This window comes from Salvia hispanica, chromosome 5 (genome assembly GCF_029641045.1).
Source record: "Salvia hispanica isolate PSC_SH4W2 chromosome 5, Shi_PSC_v1, whole genome shotgun sequence".
Taxonomy (NCBI): domain Eukaryota; kingdom Viridiplantae; phylum Streptophyta; class Magnoliopsida; order Lamiales; family Lamiaceae; genus Salvia; species Salvia hispanica.
This window is the reverse complement of record NC_142696.1, coordinates 13,104,273-13,116,422: the sequence shown is the minus strand read 5'-3', so window position 1 is coordinate 13,116,422 and position 12,150 is coordinate 13,104,273. Positions and strand designations below refer to the sequence as shown.

The 12,150-nt window shown below is 36.5% G+C and overlaps 2 pseudogenes across 2 annotated transcripts; one reads left to right on the top strand and one right to left on the bottom strand.

Annotated features, from left to right (window-relative positions):
- Window positions 1-1,062: 1,062 nt before the first annotated feature.
- On the bottom strand, window positions 1,063-2,846 carry LOC125190528 (protein ELC-like pseudogene; annotated as a pseudogene). The gene is made up of 2 exons (XR_016130256.1): window positions 1,479-2,846; window positions 1,063-1,300 (listed from the first exon to the last, which is right to left on the bottom strand). The product of XR_016130256.1 is annotated as a protein ELC-like pseudogene (transcript).
- Window positions 2,847-7,605: 4,759 nt separating this feature from the next.
- On the top strand, window positions 7,606-11,395 carry LOC125188040 (uncharacterized; annotated as a pseudogene). Its single transcript, XR_016130307.1, has 3 exons — window positions 7,606-8,606; window positions 9,651-10,193; window positions 11,188-11,395. The product of XR_016130307.1 is annotated as an uncharacterized LOC125188040 (transcript).
- Window positions 11,396-12,150: the final 755 nt, after the last annotated feature.

Genomic DNA, 12,150 nt, shown 5'->3' with positions numbered 1-12,150 from the left:
AAAAGCGAGAAATCAGTCGTTACAACTCTACAGACTAAACTCCACCATCCTCCCTCACTTCCCCCCACTCTCTAAGAATTCAAATATCAAAATTAACAAAACTGGAAAATAGAGACACAGGATTAAAGAAAGAGTTCCCCTCACAACATGAAGAGTTATGTGAGTTGGTAACTTGGTATGTATCTAAGGTGACTTACATTTTGGCATCATCAAAGGTCCGCGGTGAATGTGGTTCCAGGAAGTGTGCATTATAATTAGATTATGCACTTTATCGCTTCCAATAAATCCATGTACAAAAGAACTAGTGAATGTTTATCACACTTGAATTGCAAATTAGTCATCTTAGTTAGTTACTTATACAAACTTCATAGACATCAATGGATTAAAAATCATGAGCGGCTAGGGTGTGCAGGAAAGCAGATAAGCATTTCAGACCAAAGGCTGAACTAAGGTAGGTAAAAAAAGTTGCCTCTATAGATCGCAACAAGACTTACATTTTTCCTCATTATCGAATCGATTTTACAAGTGACGGACTGTAGCCATGAACATTTTTCACATAAAAAAACAGACAGCCAAATCCAAACAACATCCTCCGAAGCAGACAGAATTGAATGAGTATGATATGAGAGATTAACAATATCAATTCTGAAATTACTACGAATCCAAGTCAAGATCATAACTATCAATCTGAGGCTACTAACTTTGTTAAAGTAAGCTAACAATATCTTAGCTTAAAGCTCACAAACTCTATAGCAATATGCTATGAACTAAGATAATTTGAGAAGCGTATGAGCTCACCTAAAGCTGTGATTCAAATGTGCCCACTAGTGAAAAAAATTTCTTTGGATTTCTGCCCAGGAGAAGACTATTGAATCCACATAATTCTTATTTCATTCATAGCACAAAGAGATGAATAATTAAACAGCTATATTTCTAAATAGAAACATACGTGCAACACCTTTTGGCTCAATAGGCATAGCTTATATCCTTGACATTCTTGTTAGTAGCTTTCATGTTTATGGAGAGCACATAGCAGAAAAATAACTAAATGAACAAAAGAGCTTCAACATATCGCTTTATGATTGTACATTAACAACACAAGCAAATTCGTGTTTTACACCGTAAACACACAAGTATATCATCTCATTAGAACTGAACTAAGGATCAAGACTAACAACTCATAAGCATATATCATCACCAACACCAAAACTTCTGAACAATAACAATTCAATCTCATCATGTGCCGCAAAATCAGAACCCCCGGGCCTCGACAAAGGCACACACAAGACTACAAGCAACCCTACAAAAAATAGCATGAATATATATTGTATTGTATCTCAGTTTGTTTAAGCTGCACATTGAAATTATTGACCAGTCTCATAAATACAAACCAATGCAAGTTCTGCCTTTTTACCAACACCAAATAGAACAGTGTGTGAAAATTGTAATTCATCATAGCCATTTCACCACCACCATACCTGAACTAAGCTCATGAGAAAGCATTTTGCGGCAACGACCTTGAAGCCATACTAGCAACCTGAGCCTGCATTTGGACAGCTCTGACCTTGGTAGCTGTGGCGCGATGAAAGAACTGCTCACGAGATAAAAGCCTCACACTCCTCAAGTACTGATCAAACGGAATAGCCCCTTCCTGCACGGCCTTATCCAACGCATATATAGTATCCTCCACCGCCATATCCGAGGCTGTGCAGTCCAACATCTGCTTCGACAATACATCACATGGCTCGAAGGCCTCATCCAAATCGACATGGTCAGCCTTATTCCCATCCAATTTCCCTTGGTTATCCCTCAACCATCCCTCGAGAACATCCGTATTCATCAAAACCATCTGCAGCTGCTGCTCCAACGCCTCTTTCTCATCCTGCATCTCCTTAACCCCTTTCCTCAGCTCCTCCTCGCGGCGCCGCAGCACCGCCTGAGCGCCGAATGCACCTTCCATCTGCCCCTCGCTCCCCTTCCTCATCTCCCTAATATCGCCATTCAAATCGGCAACGAGTTTGTTGATCGCGTTTTTCTTATACACCTCCGCGGGATCCTCCATCCTGCCGCTCCCGTAGGGCGGCGGAGGTGTTGGAGAGGGAGAATATTCCCTGGGAGGAATCGCCGGGGAGGAATTGACGGAGGCATAGGCGGGATTTAAATTAGGGGAAGGGGTAGGGGTAGGGGTAGGGTTAGGGTTAGGGTTAGAAGGCTTGCGCTGGGAATAAAGGGGGGGATCGCGGGCGAAGAAGTGGGCGAGATTGCGGGTCAATTCGAGCAAATTGGAGGAGGGGAAGAGCCAGGAGTGGAGGTAGGGGATGGAAACGACGCCGTTGGGGGAGACGAAGGGGTGGGGGCGCTTGATGATCATGTCGCGGGTGGGATTGACGAAGACGAGGGGGGCGTGGCGGGGGTAGGACTCCATGAGCCAGATGAGGACGGGGATGTTGTAGGTGACGCCCTGGAAGGACATGGGGACGGTGCCGTCGGCCTGGAGGAGGTTGACGGCGCGGCCGTCGTTGTGGGTGAAGACGGCGGTCTTGGGCTGCAGAGAGGGGTAAGCCTCCACGAGGTGCATCAGGTGCTGCCGGATGTGCCACTTCATGTCCTCGGCATAGGGAAGCGCCGCCGGCCCCCGCTGCGACAGCACGCTGTTCAGGAACTGCTGCGTGTATTGCGCCATTTCTCGATCTCAATTTCTTCTAGATCTCAATTTCTTCTAGATCTCAGTTTCTCGATTACCTTCAAACTCGAGCTCAATTGGGATTTCTTAATCAACTTAACTTTCCCAATACCCTAATATAAGTCCACTCCTATTCAATTACTTGCAAACCTATGCAGTTTGGTTATACAACACCAAGCTTTACTCTTATTTTTACCGGCCTATCATATTTTACTCTTTTAAAGCTATTTGAGAGTAAAGTCTTATAATTATTATATTTATTTATTTTATTTATAAAACAATATTTTTTAAGAGGAAATGTATTTGAGGAGGTGTTATCCATCAATGGATATGTTAATAACCTATAACTAACATATTTCTCCTCTTTACATAAGAACTAATTCTATAAAAGCATCTCCAATAAGAAAGGTAAATGGAGAGGTAAAGTTATATAACTATCATATTTACCTTTTTTTCATGCAAAATCATTCTCTAAGGGGAGAGGTATTTGAGAAGGTATTATACTTTTTTTTCATTTTGAAGAGGTATCTTTACCTCTCCATTAATTGAGATGTAAAATTTCATAACCACCATATTTGTCTTCTTTTCATGAAAAACCATTCTCCAAGGGAGAAGATATTTAAGAAGATATCACACTTTATATTTTTTAGTTGAGGGAACATCTTTTTTAGTCCACGAACTTTGCCAAAGTATCATTTTAGGTCCGTGAACTTAGAAAATATCATTTTAGGTCCATCAACTATGAGTTAATATCATTTGAAGTACTTTTTTACTATTTCCAAGTTTTTCTGGACGAAAATACCCTCGATACCTTAAAGGGTATATATTTTTAATAAACTTATCATATACTCATATTTTTTATAAATATCTTTACAATATATTTTTGATGAATTTTCTAAATATAGTTTGACCTTCAATATTAGCACTTAATTATGTGACATGCAAGTAAAATTGCTTCTTTAATTTTTTATATTAAAAAATTTTAAAATTGAATAAAGAACTTTTCTTTAATAATAAAAAATTTAATTAAGGATCTTTTCTTGCATGTCACAAAATTAAGTGATAATATTGAAGGTCAAATTATATTTAGGAAATTCATCAAAAATATATAGTAAAGATATTTATAAAAAAAATATTGAGTATAGGATAAGTTTATTAAAAATATATACCCTTTAAGGTATCAAGGGTATTTTTGTCTAGAAAAATTTGGAAATAGTAAAAAAGTACTTCAAATGATATTAACCCATAGTTGATGGACCTGAAATGATATTTTCAAAGTTCACGGACCTAAAATGATACTTTGGCAAAGTTCGTGGACCAAAAAAGATGTTCCCTCTATTTTTTAATACATTTTGTACTATTATCTTATATTTAAAAAATTATTTACCTTTCTATATACCTTTTTTCGTTGGAGTGTGTTATTTTTTTTAAGGGTATATTTCACTTTTTGAAAAGGTATATAGATGATATACCTCTTTTATTTACCCTTCCTTGCTGGAGATGCTCTAAGGGGTGGTATTTGAGGAGGTATTACAGCTTTATGTTTTGGATTGCATTTTGTACTAGTATTATTTTAGTTTAGAAAATAATTTACCTTTATATATACATTTTCTCTTGGAGAATGTGTTAATTTTTAAAAGGTATATTTCACTTTTTGAGAAGGTAAATAGAGGATATATCTCTTTCATTTACCTTTTTTTCTCTTTGGAGATGCTCTAAGTGGGCAAAATTACCGAAATACCATTATATCGCATTTATTGTATTGAAAAATATAAAAAAGAATACTGAATTCTCGGTATACTGTTATTTTCAAAACGTTATGATATCATACTATAGATTTTGATATGATAACAATATAAATATTCTTATACCGCAGTAAACAAAACATATTGTAATATGCTTATATATTCGGTATACTGATATATTGATGCATTCGGTATATATCGTTATGTTCAATATCGATATACCACGGTATATACTGATATGTACCACGGTATATATATTTTTTGATATAATAGACATGATATATACTAAGTTTCCAATGATATTTTCAGTATACAGGTATAAGAGCATCCACAATAGCAACGGACTAGCAATTGTCTAGCCAAAAACAACTTCTGCCACATCATCATGCCCTTCCCACAGCCTAACCACTGCCCTAGCCAAGCAGCAGCCTAGCCAAAACCCTAGCCCAACAAATAAATTGACAAATAATATTATATCATTTTAATTGTTGGTGTTTATCATGTATTAAAAATATAAAGTGCAATGAGTTATAAATATGGAGTATAAAATTTAAAAAAAATTGGCTAGCCGATGCGCGGCCTGTTAGGTTTGGTATATTTAAAAGCATGTTTCGAGCAAATTTTGCGCGAATAGAATCTTGCTTGTATACGTAAAACTCTACAATCCACTTTTAACCCGATTCAGTATTATTCGAGTAGTTTCGCACGAATAGAATCAGTATATTATTACATTGTGTTTGCTTGTGTATTTATAAGATATTTTTATAAACATTTAAATGTATAAGAAGCAAACAAAGTCTAAGTCTTTTGCTTAGTAGACCGGTTGTGGGCGTCGTCCACTTTAAGGTAACACGGTCAGATCTATGCAATGCTTTGCAAAAGAAAAAGAAGAATTTCACAACCTAGATAGGTTTTGGCTACCTATCGTGAAAGGTTGCAATGTCAGTCCGCATATTTCTAAGCCTTACTGAAATAAGATGACATTGGTGTGGTATAGCACTGAACGGATCTAACAGCAAGACGTGTCTTTATGTTATCTACTGAAAGACTAGGTCTTGATAAAATACTATTTCTTAATCTACATATGTTAGCATTGAGCATACGGTATTGATTATGCACTACTTTGACTTATCAAATGGTGCGGGTTTTTCGCAACCCAATAATCCTGATATATTGGGTAGTGGTGATTAATATCTAGCGGTGCTAGGATTGCTATTATGTTGAAATGTGCGCGAGGTGTGTCTCGTTTGATAATGTCCTCAACAGGAGCTCGAACAAGGTTTTATTATTCAGAAAACTGGCCAGTTGGAGTTTTATCGCTCTATGAATAATAAATAAATGTTTCTTGCTAAGTCCAATCTTGGAATTAATAAGATGTTAATTAATTAAGTCCATAACAAACATTAATTAATTAATAGACATTTATATCTTAAGTGCGGGAAATAAATAATAAACAAAGTGGAAACCCGGATTACTTGTAATTTCGGATTTAGATGGGGAGAGTTCAATATTACTTCTGTAGTGACTGCTCGTAATATTCCAATATAAGCTTGTATTAAATTGTGGGTTCAATTTAATTAGTTTATTTTCTATTAAAAATACTTTCATCACTTTTAGTTTTATTTCTTAAATACTTTAATTCGGCATTAAAAGCCTTTTTGTCTCTAAAATTTCTACTTTTAAACGAAACGATGGAAGGAGCATTTAAATTTTATTTGTTTATTTTCTTCATGTGTTTACTATACTAACTGCTAGATTATTTATTTATTTATTTGGCATTAAGTTTCTTGAGAAACGGAAAAGTTAAGCAAGAAATCTATATGGCAGATATTTAGACAACTTTGGTTTTTTTTTCAACCAAATAGGTGAAAGTAATTAAAGAGCCCTAACAACACGTTCAATTGAATGTTTCAAGGGCACTTATATCTCAATTAAATTTGAGAAAGTTAAGTTTTGACTACTGAATAGTTACTTGCAAACCATTTGAACAATTCCATGAATAATCTTTAATGGGTCTTTTACTATTTAATTCTAAACCATTTAAACCATCCACGTATAATGCATCTTCAATATATCTTTTACGATTTCATGAAAAAGTAAAATCTATGTAATGCTTTGATGTATTCAAATGAGATAAGTTAAACCATATGCCACCATTACTTTTAGCGATCCACTATTATTATCTAAAAGAATATGAATCATACCTAAACTTTTAAATCTTCGGTTCGTAATACACACATCGGAATTCGTTTCTCATAATCCAGGACCCACGATGTCAAATTTGAATCTCATAATCCATCAATCATTTTATAGACAGAATATAAATAAAACATCATATATTTTAGAAATAACTCAAAAATAAACTCTGAATCTTTGATTATAATTGTAATTAATATCGGTCCAAAATTTGGAACAAAACTCCCATATAATTCGTGGACGGACGGTGTACATCTTTTGATTGTCACGTCAATTTATATTTTGTCAAGTTAGATCCAATTTAATGAAATTTTAATTGTGTGATTTTTATAAGTAGAGACTAAGAGCATTTCCAACTAGTTACATTAAACCCAATCTATTTTAGTGTAAATATAATATGAAAAAAGTAGTGATTTTAAAACATTTTCAATTATTTATGTCAAACTCAAAACCACTTTAATGTAAAATGTAATTGCAAGTAATTTTACTCAAAATATTCACACCAATAATTATTTTCATTGTAACTATTTTCTTACTTTATTTTGAATTTTGGAGTATCAATAATTATCGTACTTCAATAATTTATACCAAAACACAAACATAAAAGAATATCTTTCAATCCACTTACTTTTTTATATTCACAAATTCTAAATAGTAATTTAGGTTTATTATGTTGTAAATCCAAAATAGATATATTTTGTTCATAAACCTAAAATGAGATAGATTTTATAATATGATTGACTATGGTCTAGTGTTCCTCGAAAAATAGTTTAAGTCGAGTTTTTCTTCTGAAATATCAATCCATAGGTATTAGGTATAGGAATTAATTTAGTATAGATTTCAAGAATTTTGAATAAAAAAAGAGTAGATTCTTTCTTGTTTAGAAGAATTAGAAATGATAATGAAGGCGATAAGGAAGTGATACGAGGATGAGATACGTTAATCTTGCTTAAATGCGACAACTCCACTAGACCACTACTACTCCTCCTAATTCAAGTGTGGTCATGCCAAACACCATCAACCACTCTCTCTCTCTCTCTCTAAAAACATTTTAAACACCCCATGTGAAAATCCACACAAAACCGACCTCTCCAAATGCAATAAATCACTCTGTTTTTTTTTTCAATTCAAGAGATGTCTTTCCCGGAGTCGAATAATCCGGGTCAGGACCCATTTAAAGCTCTGAAACTCATCATACCAAAGACAAGACCCGCGACGCTCTCACCACATCCTTGAAGGCGGCGATGGCCACACTCTTAATCCTCTCCATCTCCCTCGCCGCATTCTCCGCCGTCTACAGCCCGTCCCAACCCGATTTCTTCACCTGGCCCGAACCCGACCGACCCGACACCGACCCGTACACGGCCCTCTTCGACTCCGACGATTCCCCCACCAACGTGAGCCACCTCGCCTTTGGCATCGGCGGCTCCACCGCCACCTGGCCGAGCCGCGCGCGCTACTCCGATCTCTGGTGGGAAGCCGGCCTCACGCGTGGATACGTCTTTCTGGAGAAGGACCCGGGCGGGTCCGGGTCGACCCGGCGCGGAATTGAGCACCGGTTCTCGTCGGAGTGGCGGCGGTTCCGACGGACGGCGGGGTCGGAGGCGGCGGTGAGGATAGCGCGGGTCGGGTCGGATCTGTTCCGGGTCGGGTTGCCTGGGGTGAGGTGGTTCGTGATGGGGGACGACGACACGGTGTTCTTCCCGGAGAATCTGGCGGCGGTGCTGGGGAGGCACGATCACCGGCGGATGGTGTACGTGGGCGGCAACTCCGAGAGCGTGGAGCAGGATGTGATGCATGCGTACGACATGGCGTTTGGCGGCGGAGGTTTCGCTGTGAGCTACCCGCTCGCGGCGGAACTCGCCGCGGCTATGGACGGATGCCTCAACCGCTACCACTACTTCTACGGGTCGGATCAGCGGGTTTGGGCCTGCATCGGCGAACTCGGAGTCGGGCTGACCCGCGAACCGGGTTTTCACCAGGTCCGGTTTTACTAATTTGATTAATTTTACAAATATTGTGACACCAGGCGTTCTGGATGACACGTGTCTACAACTATAATAGGAACAATGGTGCTTCCTATAAGTATAACTAAGCCTCCTCTAACTTTGTTTTTTTTCGTGATTAGTTTTTGGTGATTTTTAATTTGTCGATTAAGAAATCTGAATGTTTGACTAGAAGGTCTAATAATGATGACTTTATAAACATTGAAAAGGGTAATCAGCCGTAAACTTTGTTGCAGAATATTGGTGGTGTCTCTACCTTACGAAGTAACGTGGCTGAATTTGAAAGGCTGTAACCTGCCACGTATATTCTCTTTCTTTAACTGGCCGGCTTTTACGGCTGGCCTTGTGTTGTTTGTTAGCTTTCGATTTCGACATAAAAACAACGCACTTAAAAGTCACTCGTCCAATATTCTTTCTTAAGATTTTATATAAATTTATTTTGTATTTTAAATATAAAAAAGGGAATAAAATAAAAATAAAAATATTTTTATTTTATTAATGAGTTATGTTGATGGATAATCTTGTTTGGAATAGAGGCAGTATATTTCTTTGCTATTCAATTACAGTTTTTATGATATCCAGTGCTTGGTTTTTTCGTCTAATGTTTGGACTGTAGTGTTTAGATGTGGTTTCAATTGTCTTCTGGTATTAAATTTTTAAATACATTAAAACAATGTATTCCAATTCTAAAGTTACAAATATTTCAATAATTAATTAATGAGAATTTAAAAAATGGTCTATCACTAGCTGAATACAGGTTTCAACAGTAATTGTGTAGGGCCTAAATGTCAAAAAGTGATGTTGTATCAGTTAAAATTTCCTAAACATGACTTTGTTTCTTCTTATTCTTCACATTAAAAATAAATAGTACTGAAAATAGTCCTATTGGTGGACGGCACGGGTTTAAAAAGACCGGATCAATATCTGGTTGCCTGAGTTTCCTGATCACTGAACATGTACTGCTGTTAAGTTGCTTGGACAGTAGATGTGAACTCTCTTCCAATTCTATGATTCTTGCAGATTGACATCAGAGGGGATGCTTTCGGGATCCTAGCAGCACATCCGTTGGCGCCTCTCGTTTCTCTCCACCATCTTGACTCTGTCAACTCCTTGTTCCCGAACCAGACTCAGCTCGAGTCCGTTAGCACCCTGATGAAAGCCTACAAGGCCGATCCTCCCAGAATCCTGCAGCAATGCTTTTGCTATCACCGCAAATACAAATGGTCCGTCTCAGTCTCGTGGGGCTACGTGGTGCAAATATTTCCCACTATGCTCACAGCTAAGGAGTTGGAAAAGCCTCAACAGACTTTCAAAACATGGAGGTCTTGGAGCGACGGGCCCTTCACTTTCAACACGCGGCCTGTGAGCAGTGACCACTGCCAACGGCCTGTTGTCTTCTTTCTGAACTCTGCTGAGGTGGAGGAAACTGGGAAAACACTCACGACTTACAGAAAGGTCGAGCCTCAGCCGGTGAATAAATGTAACAAGGACTACGCTCGTGCTGTGGCCATTGAAAACATCGTGGTCTTGGCATCCAAAATGGAGCAGCAGGAGTGGGATCAGGTTAGTATGTCTTGCTTTCTTCTTGCGTTTTAGTCGATTGCTATCGTCTACTCCCTCCGTCCGCTATTACGAGTCTCGGTTTACCATTTTAGTTTGTCCGCCTTTAGGATTCCCAGTTTACTTTTACTATAAATGGTAGGTAGACCCCACTTCCCACTAACTTATTCCACTCACAATCTATTATAAAATAATATTAAAAAATGGACCCCACATTTCACTATCATTACTTACTCACTTTCTTTTACATTTCTAAATACATGTGTCGAACTCAAGTGATACTTCTAATGCGGACAAGGGCTGATTATGGATCATAGTTGTTATGAAAATGATCTTCTTTATGAAAAGGATTCTTCATTATGTGTTGAAAGTGCTCTTAGTGTGTTGAAGCTATCAGTAATGACTTGTCCCATTTAAAAACTAATGATTTTTTTGGAGAAATCACATACCACTAGATAATGGGCTTTGACACATTGGTGCTATAATTCTTAGTTGGTGATGTTTTTGTTGGGATTTTATAATCTATAATTAAAGTATAGTTAAATATTAATTACAGTAGTTTATTTTTTAAAAGTAATTCTGAGCTTGTATGTAGAGTCCACAAGGGAGTATGTCCATAGAAGTAACATTTAACTAGCCTCATAAAACAATGTTATGTTTACATAGTTGGGACTTCAGTTAAGATTGAAAATTTGTGTTTAAAACCCTCTTGACATAAATTCAATAGCATCATGATTGAAGTCATCTACTACTACTACTACTTCTACCACCACCACCACTACCACTACCACTACCACTACCACTACCACTACTACTACTACTAATACTAATACTACTACTAATACTACTACTAATACTACTACTACTATTATTATTATTATTATTATTATTATTATTATTATTATTATTATTATTATTATTATTACTACTACTGAATAATTTGGTTGTATTTTGCGGTTTGATTTCGTTTGTGATGAAGCAATTTGTGAATTTGCAGAGCCCAAGGAGGCAGTGTTGCGATATTGATGGAAATTTAGGACATCGAACGATGAGAATTAGGATTAGAAGATGTAAACATTCAGAGAGTATAACGATATGAGGTTAGCTTAGCATACAAAATATATACAGTTTGTAAATAATCGGCAGACAAGGGTCACCATTTTCTAAATTCTACTATATAAAAGATATATATAGATAGATTAATACTCCCTCCGTCCCAAGATAAGTGACTCATATTTCTTTTTAGAGTGTCCCAAGATAAGTGACTCAATTTTTTTTTTTTGGCATTCTCTCTCTTACTTTTTCTCTTTACTTTATTAACTCTCTTACTTTATTCACTTTCCATTTTACTAACAAAACCACATTTGCTTAAATTCCATGCCGAAAAGTTTGTGGTCACTTATCTTGGGACGGAGGGAGTAGTACTTTGGAGCATGGAGAAGTGAGTTTCTTTTAATAATACCTATTTTTTTGATCTAGAATTTATATTGCATATAATAGAAATGATTAAAATGATTATTCAGTAGTATTCCCCCCTTCCATATTAATAGAGTCATATTTTATTTTAGAAAGTTCTAAGAGATTGAGTCATTTTTATTTTCGTCAAAAAAATAACTTTTTCTTTTACTTTATTCTCTCTTACTTTATTCACCATCCATTTAACTCTGTTTGTAAATCCAATTCTTGGGTGAGCGGAAGAGAAACATTTACTACTTCCGATTTAGAATAGTTCTATTTTTTTTTTCATTTTGGGTTGTCCACTAAAATCAATTTCTTTTATATTTGTGCTAAATTTATTTCTCTGATGTGGTGAATCCTTTTTTTTTACTACTTTCGATTCCTAAAAATAGAAAAAAAAAAAAAAAATTGGTTCGTTTTGTAAAATTGAAAATTCTATATTTTTGGAAATGAGCTCCACAATCTACTTACACTAATTACACTACTTTTTTCTCTCTTACTT